General features: G+C 36.3%; 1 long non-coding RNA gene across 1 annotated transcript in view; it reads left to right on the plus strand.

Moving 5' to 3' along the window:
* Positions 1–20,857, plus strand: part of LOC146312134 (uncharacterized) — a 78,492-nt gene extending 57,635 nt beyond the window's left edge. The window contains exons 2-4 of the long non-coding RNA XR_014772240.1: positions 8,861–8,955; positions 17,234–17,439; positions 20,581–20,857. This is a non-coding gene — a long non-coding RNA (uncharacterized LOC146312134). The remainder of the gene's footprint in view (positions 1–8,860; positions 8,956–17,233; positions 17,440–20,580) is intronic.
* The last annotated feature ends 1,922 nt before the right edge of the window (positions 20,858–22,779 follow it).

Raw genomic sequence — 22,779 nt, forward strand, 5'->3', positions numbered from 1 at the left:
CGAAAGAGCTTTGCTTCTCTCCTCTGAGAGAAACAACACATGTAGAACATTAGCTGAATTGACGTTGTTAAATAATTTAGTATCAACCTATACTGTATGTGCAGTCATTCAAGTGAAGGCTGAGGTACAGTACAGAAATAAAACATCGTTATTGGCTGTTCGGTTTGTTTCTTTTCTCAGGTTCATTGTTCTTTACTTCTGTTACTCTCAGCTTTAGATTGCTGCTCTTTAGAAAATATTGCAGCCATCTAAAACATCTGGTCGTTCCAGAGTTTCAGAGGAAGAAGTATTCGGATCCTTTTCCTTAAATAAAAGTAGAACTACCACAACGGAAAAATACACTGCCTGCATTCAAAAACTTAAGTAAAAGTACAGAAGCATTATCGTCTAAAAGTACTTAAAAGTATTAAAAGTAAAAGGACTCGTAATGCAGAAAAATGTCTCTTGTAAGTGTTTTTTATTTTGGTTATCGATTAATCGTCATTAAGAAATTAACAGATTAAAAATGTATTAATCGATTGTAGCAGTAATTGTGACTCATTTTACATTGTTTTGTCTGGTGGAGCCATTTGTTGGATAAGAAAACTTGAAACTTTAAAAAAATGAAGAAAAAAACATGATTTTTGTATCTTATTAATTATTAATGATTAATTGATTGTTAACATTTTCCACAATTGGTTAATGCAAATGCACAAAATCTGCAACTCTACTTTTTATGTATCATGTATCACTTATTCTTACAGTAGCAGTAGAAACCCTATTAGTTTTCTTAAATAAGTCTATTTTGCTTTAAAGAGTTGTGTGGTGCAATAAATCTTTAACTGATTAGTTGTCAACTATTTAATTAATCACCAGTTTTGATCATCAATTGATTGAGTAATTTTTTAAGAAAAAAAGTCACAATTCTCTGATTCCAGCCTTTCAATTGTGAATATTTTCTGATTTCTTTACTCCTCTATGACAGTAAACTGAATATCCTTGGTTTGTGGACAAAACAAGACATTTGAGGAAGCCATCTTGGACTTTTGGAAACACTGATTCACATTTTTCACCATTCTGCGACATTTTATGGAGCAAACAGCAAATTGATTAATCGAGAAAATTATCAACAGATGAAAAGACTGTATTTTTCAAGATTTTATTAATTGAATTCATTTTTATTCATTCAATTAAGTAGTTGAACTTGAGAAAATAGCCAAAAAGTTTCATCTCTCAGTTTTAGAAATACTTCAAACAATGCCTGGATGTGCACTAAAAGAAAATTACTTGTTCCTTGCTCAACCTCACACCACTGCAATTTGTCAGAAAGATATCACAGTAAGACAGAGAAGAGGCAGTAACAATGTGAAACACATTTTCTTTGGTGAATCACCTTTTATGCCATATAACTGATGCATTTTTGCCCTTTAGGGTGCAGCGAGTTGATGAAATTAAAAGCTCACCATTCGAATCCCAAGCTGAAAAACAATCTAGAAAGCGTGGAAGAAATGTGGCTTTTAAATGAAATGAAGGCAAGCCAAATCGTGACAAAATTGATCATATAAACATAATCTAATACTAAAGTTAAGGTTGTAAATCTCATTTTTCTTCTCCTTTCCATCACCAGCAGTATCATTCTACCTGTAAACAAATCAGCAGATTGTTTTACTCCTGACAGGTGGAAATAAGGGGGAATAATTTCAAACTGAAAGAATACTGGAAGCAACAAAAACACTGTCGAATGATGCCTTTGGCAGGTGGAACTGCTCCCCTGCCAAACTGTCACCATTTAGGCCCCGATAACGCAGGTAATTGCATTTCCAGAAGAGCAGGAGCAGATGAAACATGCTGTGGACAGATACTGCTGGCACACTGGCCCCTTCTGTTGGAAAATTTCATTTTTCCACAAGGAAGCCATGAATGCTAAGGCTGAATCCAAATCCGTTTTTCCGCACTTTATCAGTGTGTGGCCCACCAAGTGGGGAGATGGAGGTAATTCATTCAGCTGAGACTCACCACCCTAATCCAATTTCCAGCCTCCCCCAGCAAGAGATAATTACAAGTATTAAAGCTGTTAGGACAGGGGGGAAAGGGCCCTCTCTCTGAAACTCTGCTGCAGGCCCTGGAAATATCGACTGAGCGGGGGGATTTCTGCTGGGAGAACTCAAGCTAAGGTATTGTTCAAAACTAAGAAAGTGTGTTAACTAATGAGGCAAAGGGAATCTCAAGGTATAAAAGGACACCCATAGCCACATGTCATTACAGACCCCAGGACTTTTTTTTTTCTCTTTTGCCTCGTGCATCACTTAAGCCTGCACGAACAATTGGTCATTTCATGTGTAAAGACAAGTCGGGGTTCCTGCACAATCAGTATGCATATAATAGTCCTTGGAATGTCCCTTCGCTTTTAACTCCATATGAACTTCAGGATCAGATGTACAGCACTTTGAGAAATACTCTGAACTCAACATGTGACACCTAACCAGAGGCGGCACAAGTACACACATTCTGTACTCAAGTAGATGGACAGATACTTTTATAAGAAAAGACTCAGGTAAAAGTAGAATTACTGATTCAACTTCTTTGAAGAAAAAGTGAAAAAATACAGGCTCTGAAATACACTCAAAGCATTTTTGTCTTGTCACATCTTTTATGTCATTTATTACGTCTTGGTTCATTGTTTTCATCTTGTTATGTTATACTTGTCTCTTCTATCAATTTAGTCTTGTTACGTTTTGTTATGTTGTTTTCATCCCAGTACATCTTGTTACATTCTTTGTCTTGTTTTGTCTTTTACGTTATTTTCGTCTTATGTTTTAATCTGATTACATCATTTACATTGTATCTATTATGTCTTTTGCGTTGTTTTTGTCCTGTTACGTCATTTACATAGTTTTTGTCTTATGTCTTGTTATGTTGTTTTTGTCTTATGTCTGTGGTGCATGATATGCACAGATGAATACACCATTTAGACGCCGTTTACACCGTCCATTTAGGTTGAAATTGGTCTTGATCTTGGGAAGGTGGTGCACAATGATGCAAAATGCAAATAATTAGTCATTTAAAGTCTTGAGCCTGTTTTGAAAATGTAAGGAGTAGAAAGTACAGATATTTGTGTTAAAATGTAGGGAGTAAAAGTAAAAAGTTGCCAAAAAAAATAAAAGTACAGATTCCTGAAAATTCTACTTATTTGTACTTGTACTTCATTCATTCCCACCTCTGCACCTAACTAGTTATCTCCAGCAATACTTTTAAAACTACTAAAATAGTGTCTTAATGTCTGCTGGGGTGAAAAATCTCACTTTTGACTGTTTATCCTCGCCCTAGACACTCCAACATCGCAGCTACCTACACCACAACTAGTGGTAAACTATACCTTTTCATGTCTTTGAAGCCACAATGGAGGACTGAGGGTTTCTTTTTTCTCCACTGCTTAAACTTTGACTCCTCAAGGAGCGGAAGCTGCAAAAAGCTCTAATTAACGGAAGCAGAGACGCTCCTGAGCCCCCCTATTCAGCGCTCCACAATAGACAAACTCGTGAAGCAGAACCAGGAATGGAATATTGGAGGAATGAATGGAAACGCACCCAAATAAGAGACCCGACATCACCCCTGTCCACTCACAGTCCCCGCTCTTTATTGTGTATCTTTGTTGAAGAGGGTCTGCCACAGGAGTCCCATTCTCTATCAATTACTAAAGATCAAAGAGGCATAGAGACAAGGCATGTAAAGAAATGTGTTATTGAGTTTTTATATCATCTGAGACTACTTTTCTATGAAAGTATGTTTAGTCATGCACAAATAAGAACTGCCTAGTTCCACTTAGTGCTTTTTTAAAGGCTGTACAAACCTGCTATTTTTACAATAGCAGTAGAAACCCTGATAGTTTTCTTAAATGCATTTATTTTACTTTAAAGAGTCATATGTCGTCTTTATATTTTGCCAGGTTGTGACAGTAGGGGCTCACCCTGTGACCCAGTTTGTTTTTTTTTACTCTGCATCTTGGTCTGTATCTCTGTCAGAGCTACAAAGATTAACCATCTATTGATTATTTGTCAACTGTTACAGTATTCGCCACTTATTTTGATAATCGATTAATTGGTTTGAACAATTTTTTTGATTCCAGCTTCTTAAATTTGAATATTTTCTGGTTTCTTTATTCCTCTTTGACAGAAAACTCTTTGGGTTGTAGATAAAACAAAACATAATCAGGACATCATCTTAGTTTGGGGTTTGGGAAACAGTGATTGATGTTTTTGCCCTTTGTCTGAGCCATAATATTGGCATCATGCAATCTTAAAAATATTTTGTACACTGACTTGACCTGCACCAGAAACAAATTGAATTGCTTGTACACCATTGCAATCATGTCAGAAAGTCTTCTTCTTCTCTTTTTATATGGTGCATTACCTTGCCTTATAACTGATATGTTTCTACCCGACAAGAGGCAATTCTTTACTTTGTTGCTTTAATGTGCAGCACTTTTCTATATTTAGGCATGAGAGCATAACTACTTGGAGTTAAAAATAAAATAAACATTGTTTTCTGTAACTCACATTTTAAAGACTTCCCACAACTCCATGCATATTCATACCAGCCATTTCAGAGAGGTGCTAATCCAATTAATGAGACTCAAACTGGTCCTTTCCTCATTACTATTTAGGTGTGTTCAGGCTCCGAGATGAGTCTGTTATCCCTGTTTGAATGTTGTGGTAATTCAAGAAATAAGCTTCAAATGTTTCTGCAGCAAGTCCCATTACAATAGAAGATAGGGGTGCAGTGTTTTTCTCTACAAAATGGTCTAATTCTGCTTCGACCTAATTTTAAATGAAGAAATCACCTGACTTTTTGGTCATACTGTTCCCAAAGTGTAAAGTATAAAGAGTAGATACCACTAGGGATGAAACAGTATGAAAATTTAATATCACTATGATAGTGACCAAAATGACCAGTTATCGTCGTTATCAGTATTAATGCGGTATTGGTAAAATATGCATAAAAAGTACTGACACACACACTGAAATTATGTCACCAGCTTTTATTTAGAAAAACACTGAAGGACAGTAATCAAACATAGCTTTAATGATAATTAAACTTTGAAGTGGTCATACTAACCATTCTGAATTTTATCGTGGTTTATCATGAGACCGGTGACTATTTCATCCCTACCTAAAACATCAAAGGAACACAAAACAATATAAGAAGACACATAAATAGGACTAAAATAGAATAAGTCAGAATAAACAGGAGAACAAACATTTATGCAGCCACAGTGCAGGACAAGATATGCATGAATAGTCCCAAAGTGGCAAACCAAAAAGTCTTAAGCATTAGCCTATATGATCATTGATTATGTTCTCAATTAATCAATTAGTTGTTTGGTCCATAAAATGTCAGACAATGGTGAAGAAAGTTGACTAAAGCCCAAGGTGACATCCTCAGATATATTGTGTTGTCCACAACCCAAAGATATTCAGTACAGCTGCAAGAATTAATGAATTAGTCAGTCAAAAGAAAATTAGCTGCCAACTATTTTGATAATTAAAATAGTTTTCAAGCAAAAATGTTCAATGTTCAAACATTTGCTGCTTGCAACTTCTTAAATGTAAGTATTTGCTGCTTTTCTTTGTTATATATGATAATAAATGAAAAGTCTTCAGGCTTTGGACATCTGAAGACGTGACGTTGGGCTCTGGGAAATTGTGATGAGCATTTTTCTAAATGATTAATTGCTTAATCATGAAAATATTAAGCAGATTAATTGATAATGATGATCATAATTTAGACTTTTTTACTTGAAAAACTGCTCAAACTGATTAATCAATTATCAAAATAGCTGGCGATTAATTTAATAGTTTACAACTAATCGATTGCTATGACTGCTACTACTCCTATAATCATTGCTGCAGTTGCAGCTGATCTCACACTAAACAGTGGTTGCCTCTGAGTAAATTGGGTATTTCTAATTATCCCTCTCATTTAAAGTAACCATGAAGGGGGTTTAAGAATAGTATATACTGTATAATGCTGCTAAAAGGACAGAAAAAGCCTTTCTGCCCGTGTTATCGGAAACACTGACATTCCTATTCTTTACCAAGAATGTTTACTATTGTTTGCGAGCTTTATTTCCTTGAAATATTACATATCCTGGGTGCAGAGGGGGAAACTGCAGCGAGTCTTGTGTGAAGTTTTTAATATGTCACAGGCATAGTGCTGTTTGGAAATGCAGTGTATTTTACTCAGCCCCCAATAATCTATTCTGTTCAGCCAGGCGCACACATTGACAAATGTTTCCAGCATTAGGTATTTACCTAGTGGAATGTAATGGATGTAAAGAGTTTGAAAATGCCTGGCGCACTAACAGCATGGGCAGTAGCAAGACTATCTAGACTGAGGAGAAAACACACTATTCAAAACAGAATCAATGCTTCTGAAGGATGGTGTGTGTTTGTGTGTGTGTGTGTGTGTGTGCGTTGTCATGTGGGTGCATGCATATGTTTGTGTTTATCTCTATACTGACTGTATGTGTGTGCATATCTGTTTGTGCTCTAAAGCGCTGACTGTAAACTCACCATAAGTCACTCCAGACACAGTAATAGTTTCAGCTAAATCCATGCAGTGGAAATGTAAATATTTTTCCCGGTGCAAAGACAATGTAGAGGCGTTAAGTGTCACAGAGTGTTACAGTGTGAAAGAATGAATGTGGTCTGCCGCCCAAGAGTTTAGTGGTGAGAAGTTAGAGGAAGAATTGCAGGCTGCAGGATTTACTGAGGTCATCCACCACAAGAATAGTAGGAAGTTTTGATAAAACACCAAAAAACAGAATGTTAATTTGGATTTTTTTTTTTCACATTTAATTGATTCAGTCATTATTTACTTTTTATCACAGATCTCTACACCAAACATCTACTGATGGTCTAAATGGTGTTTTCAGAGTCATCTAAACACTGGCAGAAATAAAATCTATAAAATGTTGAAAAACTGAAAAATGCTCATCACAATATCTCAGAGAAGTGATGTCTTTAATTTGCACGTTTCGGGCCAGTCAACAGTCACACTATCATAAATGACAAGGAAAAGCCATGAGACATTTGAGAAGCTGGGACAAGCAAATGTTTCATATTTTTGCTTGAAAAATAACTGCAATAATTAATCAAATATATAAATAGTCGGCAAATTGTTTTCTTTGGATCAACTGATCGATTAATCAGCTAATTGACTAATTTGCAGCACTACTTGACTGAATTGGTGATTTAATTTCTCATCCATAGCCTCAAAATAGTCACTATTTTTCAGGTGAAGGGCTTGTTGCATTGGTGAAACAGTGTCAGTAAAAAAATCAAAAACACAAGTCTCCTTCAAAAACACTCCAAGGCACACTGTGAGGTTTGTGTAAAATTAAAATGACTTTATTTTACTTGACAAAAAGAGTTAAAAATGACCAACGTGTATCGACAAACACAAACTTAACCAAAAAGTAGACTTTCAGCTTTCAGTTGTAGAATTACTAAGTCCTTGAGTTTTTTTTTTTTTTTTGTTTTTTTTTTTAAGAAAGAAATACTAAGGACAAAACCTGAGCTTCTGTCCTCAGGACTCACGGGTTTCACATTTTCAGTAGCATCGCCAAACAAAGTATCTTAGTTTCTATTTTTCTTCTGGCAGAGAACTCAATACTTTTGTATTGTAGTAGCTGGACAGGCATGTTCTCTAAGTAAGAGTAACAGAATAAAAGTCACATAAAACTAAGAATCTGACAAAATGTTTGATACCAACTTCTAGCACTTGACTGGTTCTCAAACAGGGGTCTGTGGCACTCTGCCAGGGCGTCTGTGAAAAGTTTGCAGTTACCTATTTTCATTGTAACAAAATGCTTCAGAGTTCAACCGATAACATTTTGAAATTTAAATCTAAAATAGCAATCTATAAATCTTAAATACTGTATGTCACCTATTAAAGGTCAAAACTGTCTCTCTCTCTGATCCAGGAGTGTCAAACTCATTTTAGTTCACGGGCGACGTACGGACCAATCCGATCTCAAGTGGGTCCGACCAGTAAAACCATTGCATAATAACCTATAAATAACAGCACCTTCATTTTCCCTTTTTAGTGTAAATAAATACAAAAACATCCTGAAAACTTTCACAATTAAAAAAACATGAACAGCCTGAAATGTCTTTAGAAAATTAAGTCCAGTTTCAGCAGTCAGATTTGATCAGTCTGCTGTCCTTATTACAATATACAGATCACAGTGGATCTACAAATCCACAAAACATTTTCGTATGCTGGAACTGAACAATAATATACAGTTGTAGTATTTTACTTCTTTATGATTTGAGTGACTTCCTGTGTAGTAATGGAGTTAGCAACAGGGTTCCACCAATATTGTTTCAAGATAGAAGCTTGATACAGATGAGTTTGTGCTGAAGCGGCAATATTTTGCACAATTTAAATAAGACCACAATAAGTATTTATTATTTTTTGTAGAACTGTGTTCAGGTCAAGAATTAATGACTTTGCAGAGTCATCCACTGAGCCAGATTGGACCCTTTGGCCCCTGGACTGTTTTACACCCCTGCTTTAATCTAAGAGACATACATGAGGGGGTCCCAAGTATATTTTCTATCTTGTAAGGGGTCCTCAGCTGAGAAAAAAAAATTGAGAACCTCTGCTATAGACACATTTGGTCTGTACTCAGAGACCCTTAACGTGGTAGATGTACGTCCCTGGCAGGCTGAGAGATGAGACTTTCTGCTGGGACAGAGGTCTGTTTTGGGACAGTTTGAAGGGGCTGATCCGCGGTTCAGCTTGGATTCTCTTCTCTCATCTGTTGGCTGATCTTTTTCTCTCTCCCTTTCTTTCTCTCTTTGAAACTACTTTTCAGCCCTATAGAGGCCTACAGCAGCCGTCTCATTCATTACATGCACCGTGCGTCCTGTCAGACGTACAGGCGGGCTGGACACTTTCACACAAAAAGGGGTAAGCTCATTTAAAGTACAAAGATTTTATAGCTCTACTAGCTTACTAACACTGTACTTAACCAAATAGTAGCTACGTTATTGGCTTTGTGTGGAATAATTGGATCAAATGTCTAATTACCGAACATTTAAAGTACTTTTCACTCAACTTTGGAATTCTTGGGAATAATGTGATTGTAAATAGGCTAAAAAAAAAAAATCAAACGTATGGTTAGGCTGAAAAAAAGGCAGGTCTGACACATCTAAAGTCCCATATATCTTTTAGAAATGGGATTTATAATCCAGCCTACAACAGGAGGGCTGCTATGATGTGCAGTCAATATATGGGTGGCACACCCCATAAAGGCCTCGGCCTTCTTTCTGTGTTTGATTTATTGTCACAGCAGCTCGGCTCAGACGGCCTCATGAAACCTTTGTCAGTCCACTAATGACACTGTTTCTGTTATTTCAGTCATTTTGGTCTCTTGTCATCATACCTAAACTGTTTTGCTCCATATTCCTGCACCAAAATAGTCACTGTTTATACTTATATAGACAGAAATACAATATTTTTTAGTTTAAGAGACAGAGCTGTACATTCAAAATAAGTGCATAAATGGTATCTTTGCTTTTATTCTATATTTTATAATTATTTAAAATCACAAAGTAAGTTTGGTTGAAGGCGGTCTCTGACTTTAAAGGAACTGCTTAAGAATTATTCCTGTTTTTTGATTCCAGTGAGCAATAATGTCTTTGAAACTGTCATTAAGTTCAGTGTACAGGATGAAACCATTCGTCACACATACAGCTGGATATAATTTAACCCATAATCTTGAAGACATGGGCAGTAATATTTTTATTTTAACTATCTAATTACTGTCAGTGACTCATGTTCAAGGGTGCGGTACTTAAACACATCCTACACATCCTTCCTTTAGTCTTCAACATCTGCTCTTTGTACTTTTAAATGTTTCATTACCGTAAAATATGTTTGTCTGGTTGGAATAATTAGTCAAAATTAGCAGATTTAAGGTGAATATGTGTTAAAACATTTCACTTGTTTAAAGTCAAGAGCAACAGAAATTTTATGAAATTGCATTTTCTTTGTAATTATTTAACTATTTAATAACTTTTTACAGTGTTTATTTCTTTATTCTTAGCAACAGAAAGGTCTAGAAGTGAGCACTTTATGAAACCAACCTTTTGCCAAAATCCCCTTGTAATTTGAGCTTATAATGTTGCTCCAGACGAATTAAGTGCGAGTTAATGATTAAGCTATGAATCTATCAGACACTCGGTATGGGAAAGTTTTAGGGAGGAACAGCTCGGCCCGGCTCAACGATCATTAAAACGTGCTGACAGCGATGGGAGAACAAGTTCCCACTTTGATCCGATGACAGACCTGAGCTCAGCCTAACGTCATCCTCCCGCTCTGCCTCCGCGCCCTCTCACTTTTATTAACTCCGAGGTTCAGACAACAAACGCCGCACACTCAAAATCTGGCAAATACGCACTTATAATGCTCATATGAGAGGAATTATAACGTATGAGGAGCGTAATCCACCCAGAGTGCACTTAAAAACTGTGCTGCTTTGTTTTGCTTCCCAGAAAAATTGTTTGGGTCACAGATTAGCAACGTAGAAAGCAAGATATTAAGATTTGATTGTTTTTATTTATTTATTTGAATTTTAATAGTGTCATTATCCATTAAGATGGTTTTATTTAGCATTAGAGATCTAACAATCACACTCATTAATGTCTGACTATGCAATGAACGCCAACAGACCGATATTCTTCCCAATCTCACCGTGACCTCTTATCTTCTTTTTAGCTTATTTATCAGGTTTGTATAAATAAATAAAACTGATTTATAATAAGATTTTGATCATAAGCATATAATTCTGAATATTCACTTAAACAATCTTGTGCCTTTAGTTGCAATTGCATTTGTGAGTAATGTTAAAGTCCTTGTTTGACATCTGACAAAGACAGATGGAGGCAGAATAAGCAAGACAGAAGTTTCTATGAAATCTTTGCTTGTTTGTTTGTAAGAGCAAACTTTATTGTTTCTTCTGGAAGGATTTATCAGCAGCCTGAATCGTGTCCTGACTTGAGCCTCAGCTGTAGGTGACAGTTGGTGTAAGTCAGCCGTAAGCAGCCTCGCCAGTGCAGAAATGAAGGTCTTCTGCTGCCCCCCAGGGGCTTATAGTGGAGATCGCAGGCAGTCCTACGCCACAGCAGCTCCCTGTGCTTCACACAGGACTCGTTTGAGGTGATACAGCTTAAGTATGTGTGTACGGTCATGCTGAGGGAACAAATTTCAGGACAGTAGGGTGGGCATTGTGTGGGTCTATATGAATGGCATGCTCAAAATAGTGTGAAATTAGCTGCGAGTACTTTTTTTTTCTTTCAGTATCTGTAAAAGTATATATTATTTCATCAGACTGTGGCTGTTTAGGCTGCACAGATTTCATATTTACATTTCTATATATTTTAATTTCCATTTATGTTATGTTACAATGAGAAATAATGCACATTATACATTAGTCTAACACTGATTGTGCTCTCTTGCGGCTGCGCTGATGCTGATTTTCAGAAGAGAGTGAGGAAAAATAAATCAAATCTGTGTTTAAATGACAATTAGCACATCTGTGTAATACCATAAAAACAATCATGGCCTCTATCACTGAGCAAATATTTACTCCAGCTGCAGAAAACAAGGCCTTAACAACAAACCATTTGTAAAGACGTCTTATTGAATCGCAGTATGGAGCTTCAATTCACTGTAAAAAGATGAAACGCTGAAGTGCATTAGGACGCAGAAATGCTCATAACATCTGTTTCCTTTGTGTTACAGAGGATATCGCTTTGTAGCGAGCAATATGTGCCATCAGTGACTGCTGGAATAATATTTGTGTTCCCCCCTCAAACAGACACACTGTCACAGAAGCACTTGTCTACATTTTGTAGTTGCTCGAGGAAAATAATTGCCTTATCTGCAACTGTCAAAATGATGAATGCCCTGGAGAGCACCGAGAATTGACTGATGGAATTGGGGGAAAATCTAATCCCTGATCTGAACACTTTGTATAATACATTAACCCATCTGGTACAATAGGCTGCACAGAAACAGATTTGTATAGACTTGTAGAAATAAATTCAACAGAGGCTGAAGGATCGATAAACATCAGGAGTTATGGCCTCGTCTGTACCGAGTCAAACAGAGCGTCAGGAAACATTAAGTGCATTGAGATGTATGCAGGGGTCGAGTCAAAGAACAGATGCAAAATAAAATAGAATATAAAAATATCTGCATTATCTGATACGTATAAAACAATGATTAATCTAGATAAATAGGGTAATTCAGTAATCATTAAGGGAAATTTGGTGTTATAGCAGCCAGGTCACATAAATTACAAACACAAATCAGGGCAGGCAAGAACTAGGGCTGCACAATATGGTAAAAAAATATCATTTTGAATTTATTTTGACAGATAGCATGACTGAAATATGATTCATGATTAGTGGGAAAGATAATTTTTGCATCAAAAATTATTTTTTTTACTAAAAAACACTAAACATTAATCCGTCTATACCAAACAAACGGAAGAACAAGATTTGTAGGCCAGGGCATCTCTGCATCACTACAGTGCTTCATTATTATGCTGTTTTCTTACTTTACCTTTATCAAAACAAGTTGCATCTTCTGTGATTCAGATATTGCATGTGGCGATAATGCGGTTGTGATCATATTTTCCATCAGCTGTTCAGCCCTAGAAGGACCAAAATACAGTTACAGAGTCTAATAATACAGAATAAATAAAAAACGTTATTCAGACATGTTGAATTTGTACTTTACACAATGATAATGTCAAGATGTTTCAGAGTTGCTGTATTTGGACATTTAGTTTTATTTTTTTAATTTTTCATGTGCAAGAGGTTAAGACATAGACAGTATCAGTGTTCAGGTATTGATCTGTTTCATGCATAATAAAACGGAAAATTGATGAATGACTTACAGATCTAAAAAAGGTTAAGTTTAATATCCCAAAAAGAAGATTTTTTCCAATGTCAAAATATAATCAGATGTGGCAGATATATGCAGAATCACATATAAAATAATCAAACTTCTGTTAAACTGTTTTTGTAGGGCTGCAACTAACCTTTATTTTTTATTATCAATTATCTATCGATCATTTTCTTGATTAATTAATTAATTATTTAATTAATTAGTTGTTTGGTCCATAAAATTTCAGAAAGTGGTGAAAAATGTACAGTGTAATGTAACGTCTCGTTTTGTCCACAGGCAGAAGATGATCGTGTTTTCAACCCACACCTCAAAACGCACTCAATAAATTCTAAAATCAGGCAAAGCGATGTAGACCAAACCTTTGCCTGGTCTAAAATATGTCTCTCATTTACCATCATGTTTGTTGGACTGAGTAGTTTGTTAAATATTCTAATTTAGTTTACAAAATGCATGTTCAGAACGTGTTGGTTCATGTTGGTAATTGTCATTTTTGTGCTGGTTTGTAGTTTTAACCATTAGCGAGGTGGCTGTTCCATTTCTCATTGTTGCTATATTTTGTCCTCTTCCCACAAGCTGAATGTCTTTATGGCGTTGACGTCACTAAGAGCTGCTTCCTGACTCTCATTCCATCCTGCTTGCAACAATATGCTGTTTTATTTTATTCTCCAAAACCATCTGGTGACCCTAAGAAACTATCTCACAAACCCCTCGAGAGGTCTGACCTCTAGGTTGATAACCGCTGTTATAGAGGAGTCCTCCACATTTTAGATGCTGAAATCAGAGAATTTTGACTTTTTTTTTTCTTTAAAAAATAACTCAGAACTTAATGAGTTATCAAAATAGTTGCCAGTGAGTTTTAATAGTTGACAACTAATCAATTAATTGTTGCAGCTCTACTGTTTTTCACTACATCTGACAAATCTCTTTGAACGTTTAGAACAAAACAGTTACAACTGAAGCTGCAACTATTAGTTGATTAATCGATTAGTTGTCAACTGTTAAATTAATCGTCAGTTAATTTGACATTCGGTTTATTATTTTGAAGGGGTTTTTTTTAAGCTAAAAGACAAAATGTGAATACTTCCTGGTTTCGATGACAGTAAACTGAATATCTTTGGGTTGAGGACAAAACAAGTCATTTGAGGGCGTCACTTTGGGCTTTGCAAACAGTAATAGAGAATGATCAACATAGTAATCAATCACAAAAATAATCATTAGCTGCAGCCCTCCTTACAAAAAAAGTCAACAAGCGAATATAAAATTATCTCCCTGCACCCAAAAACATGTTTTGTACATGTAAGTACTGAAGGAACAGTTTTACAAAGGTGCTTGAATGCAGTCTTATATTTAGCTGAATATTTAAGTGATGAATGACAAAGACGTGATGGTTGGGTTAAGAATTCAGTGCTATAAATGAACACAGTGTGATATGCACAGGAGGATGATGGGAAATTATCTTGTATTCTTCCTCCATCGGTCCACAGGCAGCAGAGTGGAAATCTCACCCAGATATGAAGGGATATCTCTCCTGATTAAAACGATATTAACTTTTCATAACCTAATGTTCTAAAATGAAGTTTTGCAAAAACGAATGGCTGCCTGGCGCCTACCTGTGTGAACGACTTCTCCCTCTTCTTTGTCACACTTGGCTGGAATACATTATCCCCAATATTAGGAGAGAACATACCTGTAACAGGTTAATGACCTCACACTTTCCACACCATTTCACTTAGCGGGCCATAGCCAGGAAAAGCTAAACGCCTCACTCCCACTTCACTAAATTATGAATTAGCCAAAAGGTGAGGCGATTAAAGATTCAACATTCTGCGGTTCGACCAATGGACAGCCTCCTCGTTGAGCTCGGGTGGGATATCTTCGACCATTAGCTGAAAACTGTCTTGATATCCATTACAGAGGGCATAAATATTGGAGGAGGAGAACAAATAATCCAGAAATTACCAATCAAAGTGTTTGTAACCTCAGAGAGAAATTACTATGTGCAGTATAAAAAAAATCAACACCACAATCTTCATCTATATACAATAATAAATAAATCACACATTGGAAAGCATTGCTTCATGAGGAATTTAAATTATTTTTCATGGAATGGTGGAAATATTTAATGCAACTCAAAGCTGCTTTTGATAAACATTTTCAAACCACAATTAGGAACATTAACAAGCATTTTCTTTGCATTATCTTGAATTTGCACAAAACTAGTTGCGTTTCCAAACACCTACATTGGCCTCGGCATGTCAGACTCTTTCAGCCTTACCGGCTGTGTAACGAGCGCTGACAGGTCACATGGCACAAACTGTGATGTCTGAATAATTTGAACAAATGCTAAATCATTGCAAAGCAGCCAGAGAGATCAGCGACGTGAAAGTGAAGTGTTTGCGCTTCCCCAAGGCTCAGTGGCATCTGTTCTACATGTGTGCAGCAACAACATCCATGTTTCACCAATTAATTGTGCTTGTATTAGAGTAAATATTTGACTTTGAAGCGCTAAAGCGTTAATTGGGGTCTTTCTCTGCAAAGAAATCTATGTGTCTATATTCACATTCCAAAATGTGAGTTATTTAATCGGAAACCTCTTAAATCATCTGTGGACCATTTTACTAACACTTTCTTTGATGCCCATGTCTTTAATGGATCATAACCACACATATATGCATTATAATCTGCTTATAGCGCTGTATAAATACAGTTAAAAGCACTCATAAATATTCATAATGCTTTAAAACAATAAACACAACACAGTATAAAACATTTCATAATGACTTAGAAACTCAAGTATCACAATACTTCATAATTTCTGGTCACTCACTGGCTTTTTTTAAAGGATTATAAAGTATTATAATACACTAACACTTAAAAATGGTTAAATGGAAAGAAAAGATAAATAGCAGGAGTATGTTTACAAAGGTAATGTTAACTGATTATAGGGCTGCGCAATTTATCAAAATATGATCGAATCACAGTATTGCCAAGTGCAACATCCAAATCACGGAAGCTGCAATTTATTGATAAAGGAATAATGTGTGACAAAACAGCATTATAATGAAGTATTGTAGTGCTGCAGAGATGTCGGAGACTAGACTAGAACAGACCCCAACATGTCATATCATCATGATTTTAATCGTTTTATGTTGTTTTTTTTAACTGAAAATGAAAAATGTGATGCGAAAATGATCATTCCCACCATTTGAGTTATATGACAATCACAATATCTGTCAAAATAATCATAATATGATTATTATTTTAAATTTTTTATCACATCTTGCAGCCCTGGTTGATTTTATGTAGTTTCTAAATATACAGTTTATTTGATTTAACAATAACTTTTTCCGTCAGTGAGAAACACCAAGGGCAAGGTTTGGCTTAATTCATCAGGGAATTTCATTACTTCACTTCAAGCACCCATTGACCGCTAAGAGTGACTTGTAAACGCACTATAATGCATTATGTCAGGGATTATAATGCATTATACATTGTTTATAATATGGTAGAAGTATAATACACTATGATCCTTTCAAAAATGTCAGCGAGTGACCAGCAATCGTGAGGTTGACCTGTTATTATAAAATGCCTTATAATGTGTTAGGATTATTTTTATAATGAATATTCAGCTTATAACTATAATCATGCAGTGCTATAAGCAGATTATAACACGGTCTAAAAATGTTTATTAGGGATGAAATGATCCCTGGTTTCATAAAAAACCATGATAAAATTCCTGAGGATTAGTACTAGTGTTTCAATTATTAAAACCGTTTTTGTTTATTGTGCTTCCAGACTCAGGTATAGCAGCATCATGTGTAAAAACACTGACATAAAAAAATGTCATGATGCCATTTCAGTATTGCATTGTAAATATAGACATCATAGAAAGTGTAACCAAGAAAGTGTGTATTAAATATCAATGATTTTGAACTTGAAACAGCAAGCCTACAATTCAGACGGCAGCCTTGGAGTCAGACCGTTTGTCCTGAGCACAAATCAGCAGAATAAGACAGGCTGATGTCTCTCCCTAATTCTGTAAATTGGAGGGCTGTGAGTCCAATTACGGTCTGATGGTTCAGCTCGAGGCCACCAGGGAGAGCTGTGCTTGTTTCTCAGAGTCACTGGAACAAACCACTCCAGCAGCCTCAGCCCCGCCATGAGGAAAGTTATCACTAATTACTACTGCGCAGTAAAAGGGGTTATTTTCACCAAACATCCGGACTGAAAAGCAAATTTGCAGCTCTCAAATTTTCTTTTTGTTTTTCAGATGATGATGTGACCCTCCTCATTTGACCCTGATACAGATCTGGTCTTCCTGCAGTCATGATTGCTGATGTATTTTCACAATTTGGGACCTGGCAAAGGAATTATGTACATGAAACCTCTGCAGGATGTGAGGTTGTTGGGGTCTGTTGCTTCTACTGGCCATTAACTGGGGATTAGTGCTGGTGGGGCACACATCCCTTTGAAGAGGTAATTCCTCACACTTCCTTGCTATAGAAAATCAGGAAGCAATCATAGGAGAAACCATGCAGATGGTCCGGACAGGGAAGCCCGTGACCATTTTTCCTTTAGTCACAATTAAGACTTGGAGGAGCCGCTGCCATTGTGAAAACTTAGCACATCAGAAAATTCAACGGGACATCAGAATTAGCAGGAAATGCCCCTGGCCCGTCACGCAATCATGCTTTAAACTGAAAGGGAGAGAGATCAAATGTTTCCTCTTTTGTTTGTAATTGTAAAAATGTTTACAAGCTTGTGGAGTCACTGTAACTCAGCATCGTCACCTCACAGTTTCCCATATATCTGTCAGCACAATATATCTGAGCACGAGTGAGCCTGTGAGACTATAAAAGATGCCGGAGGGGAGATCAACATGATGTCGCGCAGGAAGGCTTAAAAGATTTAAGAATATATGTTAGTGAGAGTGATGAGCGGGTATGAATCATTGTACTACCGCTACTGGAAATAAAAGAAAGTTATTAGTGCTGTAAGTTGGAGCACACTGACCTCTACAGGGACAAAAGGTGATAGACAAATATCTCCACTGGGAGCCCGAGGCTCCGCTGACATTTACTTTCAAACAGAGGAAAGTATGGAAGAGGCCAGTGATGGAAAAAAAAAATCTAGTGACTCATTTTATAAATCTGATATAACTTGTTTTCTTTCCCAGCATTATGGTTTAAAGATGCGGTTGGTGATTCTAGAGAAAGATGGTTGATTGTTGATCATTAAATACGGATGTTTTGGGAATGAGACTCGACAATCAACTCTCTTACCGCCATGCCGTGATTGGCCAAAGTCTCCAGATTAGCACTGCCAAAACACAGACTTAACAGCAGTGCTGCATAATTTGCTAATACACAATATATGCACCTTGTGTTTAGAGGGCAGAGAGAAATTAAAACTCACCTGGAAGAAAACATTAATGTTTTTAGTCTTTTTAAAAACATGGGGTAGTGTTGCACTTTGACCTCTTGTGGCCAAAATGAGCATTAAAACAATAAACACTGTAAAAGAAAAAAATAGCGTAACAAAAAGAAACATCACAAAAACTTTATTTTTTCACCTGTTTTCACACATGAAATAAATAAATAAAACTAAGTGGTTTTGGCAAAACCTTTTTTCACCTGTTCTAAAATCCTTGAATGAATATCTCAATATAAAGATTTTTTCCAATATCGATACATAATCAGATGTTGCAAATGTATGTAAGATCAGAAGCATTTTCCTGATCACTCGAGTAGTTGTTTGGTCCATAAACTCACAGAAAATGGTGAAAAATGTTGATCAATGTTTCCCAAAGCCTAAGATGATATACTCAAATATCTTGTTTAGTTTACTGGCATGAAGAACAAAAGAAACCAGAAAAAAAAATCATATATGAAAAGGTTTAAATAAGAGATTTAAAAAAACCAAGAAAACAAAAAAAGAAAACTCAAAATGTTTAATCAATTATCAAAATAGTAATAATATTTATCAGTTAATTGACTTAGAACATTGATGACCAGATTTCAGTTCTCACTTGGCCTCAGGGCTTTTGGGACAGTTTTCTGTGTTCTGTATTTGAATTTTACAAGATTTTTCACAGTGACTCCCAAGTGAAAACACTTTTAGAAATGTTTAGTGTGTCCTGTGCAGCAGCAGGTTTTACATGCGTCTCTGGTTTCCTTCGGTGGTCTCTCTGGTAAACTGTTGGCATGTCGTCCAGGCCAACCAGACAGTGTTGTATATAGCTCTGGGGGTTTGTCACTCTTTCTGTATTTTTGCTCTCAAATCACTGACTTTGTAAAACCAGGGGCCACTTGGTTTTTACTTGCGAAGCTAAATTGAAGGTTGGAGATTGCACTTGTATTTAAAGTTTGCACGTAAACTGAGAGTTTTGAGGCTGTTTTAAGGGCTGCAGTTGCACTGTGGGGCTCAGTGGGTGTTTACTCTGTTCAGTTTGACGTGTAAGTCAAAACACAAACATATGAATTATCTCTTTTATGAGGTACAATTCTGCCTTTACAGAGTTCACTTTGGTTTCTCCCAGCAGGGAGTCTATAAAGGCAGTTGCTTGTCTAGTGTTATATATGTTTAATCTTTCTTTTGATCACGCCACTTTAAAGATTGTTTAGATTATTTCAAACCAACTGCATTGTCAATTAGTATTTCATCAGTCTTTGTATTTTCTGGTGGTTTCTCAGCAGTGTTACTCCCAAAAGCTAAAACTTAATCCCAATAAAGTTTAAACTTTGAAAGTGATGAAGCCAAGACAAAACTCTACAAAAAACAAACCAAAACAAACAAGAGAAAGGATATTAAAAGCATATACAGCAGAAGATGTTTAGTTATAAGTGTTATTAGCTGTTTTACTGATAACTTGTTTGCATATAGAAACCATCACAAATGGTCTTTTTCCTTGTCCGTACTTACTAGATATTTTATCTATTACATTATACAGTATATAATCTAGATTTATAATCTAGATTTAGAACACAATGAACAATATTTAGGTCAGAAAACAATATTCGATGTTTGTGATGGATCCCAGCATCTGTGCAATAAAATCAAAAATACAAATGTTTTATAATTGTATGTCTATTTGGTAAGTGTTAGAGTATACTTTGGCTAGTCATATGCATTGCTGATTTTTTTAATGTGTGTCATAAGCATTTAAGAACTATGAAACTAAGAAAAAACAAATTACATGTCAGCGTCCTGTAGTGATAAACCACATTAGCTCTGAATGGAGGACCACGGCTGCCAAAGTCAATAATAAATATCCCTAAATGCACCAAAATTATAATTAAAATTCAATGTAGTTATGAATTAATTAATTGAATGTGACATAAATTGATATTTCACTTTTAATTTGCTTCTGTGTGTGTTTATCATTGCATTAATTCCCCTATTTATTTACTTTCCTGTACACCTAGGTAGACTGATTTTAAGAAAAAATTGTATGAAAAATAATATCCAGTCTATCTAACACTTAAATTCCGTGTAAATTAGAACACATAAACCATCTGTGGTCTGTTACATAACAGCAAAGATTTCAGGTCTGTAAGTGATTCTGTGTTTGCATTGATTCAGTCACTACAATCACATGTCATGTTATCTTTCTTTTAGCCAAACATCAGCTCCAGTTTGTGACCCAGCTGGAGGGACGTCCAAAAACCACAGTCACAGCTCCCTGTGCTGCTGCCACCAGACTATCGGGTACTGGGTTACACGTCGGTCTGCCAGAGACTTGATTAGCAGCATCTGTGTGAGCAACTGGTCATTTACGAGCCATGTGAGAGGCCCTGTCGCCTGTGGGGTACTGACTGACGCTTTGCTTTGATTTTGTATTATCCCATTTAACCACAAATTTCCTTATTTATTGAATTAATTACATTTATTAATGTCACAGCAAATTTAATTATTTTTTTTAAGAACTAGACGATTATTATTTGACAAATCTGACGTGTTGTGATCCCAGTCTTTGCGGTGCATTTCAGACTAATCCTCATGACGTAAAACCCAGATAAAAGTGTCTCTCAGTGTCTCATACCTGTACCAAATTCCCAAATGCTGAATACAAGAAACTAGGTGTTCCATCGTCTTCAAAGCTCAGCTCCTGCCCCTGGAAAAGTAAAGAGAGGTGTGTCTCTCCCCTCAAAGGGGCCTCTTTCCTGCACAAACTAAAAGCAGCAAGGTGGCTGCTGACAGAGGGTAAAGGGGAGCAGTGGCGGCAGCTCTGCCAGTACAGTGAGTTAGTCATTTATCAGGTTGGTGGTTTGATCTCTGGCTCCTTCTGTCCAGAGTTTGAATTATCCCTCAACAAGAAATGGACGTCCACATGAGTGTGTATGCATGAGGGAAAAATGCAAGCTGTAAGTGTAAGCTAAGATAAAAGCCAAATGAGTTTAATGTAAAACTATGGAAGTCCATTTCTGCCATTGTAAGGATAAAAAAAGATCCTCTAGATAAACTTTCTTAAACTTAATGATATTTATTTGATATTTTGAGATACAAAGTCATTATTCAGGAAAATACTTGCTCTGGTTAGGCTGTGTTGAAACATATGTATGAATCTAACTGATATAATTTCAAAATTTAAATTATTCTCAGGTGAACAAATAACCTGGCTTCCTCTTAAATCCAAAACCTTTAAAGTTCATACTTACTTTAACACAAACCTATACATTGTGAGGCATAAGACGAGAAGCACTTTCAGTCCAATCAGCTGCTCATCTGTCACCAGGCATTAATGAAGGGTCTTGGCCTCGCCACCTGTTCTGCATATCCTAGTGCCACACAGATGTTTGTGTAGCTGCAGGCGATGCTGCTGTGAGGCCAGCGGTGGCTGTCCTGTGCAGGTATGTGCAGCACCTGTCCAGTTTGCCCTGAGTAAAAATAATAATATAAGTCTTCTCTGTTCTTTGTTGAGAAGTATGCACACCTGAATGTGTCCTTGCCAGGACACGCAGGTGCACAGTGACAGAAAACAGCTTCTCGTACTGCCCTACAAAGGCAGAAAGCAGGAAATACGGAAGTAGTGAAGTTGATAGAGAAGGTTGACGGTTATCAGGCCGTCTGGGAAACTTTTGTAATGCTTGAATTTTATTTTTCTTTTTAGGTTGATTATTGTAACCAAAAACACCATAAACATAGAACCCACACAATACCTTAAAAGTGTATAATTCACTTGAAATGCTTGGGGAAACCACAAACAAAACGCCTTCTTTCAGTTTTCTTTCAGCTTCTCTCTGTCCATCTAATTTGCTTATTGAATATAATAAATTACTTTACAATTGATTACGTTTAAAAATGTAATTTAAAAGGAACTTAATCACCAAATCACACAAGATCTGCTAAGCTAGTTGAACTTGGTAGGAATTTAATTAGATTTATACATCATGTAATAATTAACTGAAATATCAAGATATCAGTTCAGCAAAATGGATATTTTTTACAAATTCCAATATCAAGTATCTCCGGAGCTCCAGAGTGGCCATTGAGAGAAAACAATATATATGGCGGGCACGTTTTACATCGAGTGCTTGAAACGCTATAGTGTTCGTTCCCACACTTTGATTAATTTGTGCACATGAGATAAGTGTATATACCAACAGACCAGCCCTGTTTATCAGACTGTTGAGTAATGGGAAATGTTCATTCTCAAGGCCTTTGAGTTAACAGTTTGAGTCAGAGGTTGCATTATGCAGAGCTCTGGTTGTGTCTGTTTTTCTCGCTGTTAGATTGAAAAACAAACAGCCAATGAGGCTGACTGAAAAAAACATGGTAACGAATTGTTTCTTGTGTGCACGACTTGGCCATATTTCC

Source organism: Lutjanus erythropterus, chromosome 17 (assembly GCF_056507025.1).
Source record: "Lutjanus erythropterus isolate fLutEry1 chromosome 17, fLutEry1.hap2, whole genome shotgun sequence".
In the NCBI taxonomy this organism is placed as follows: domain Eukaryota; kingdom Metazoa; phylum Chordata; class Actinopteri; order Lutjaniformes; family Lutjanidae; genus Lutjanus; species Lutjanus erythropterus.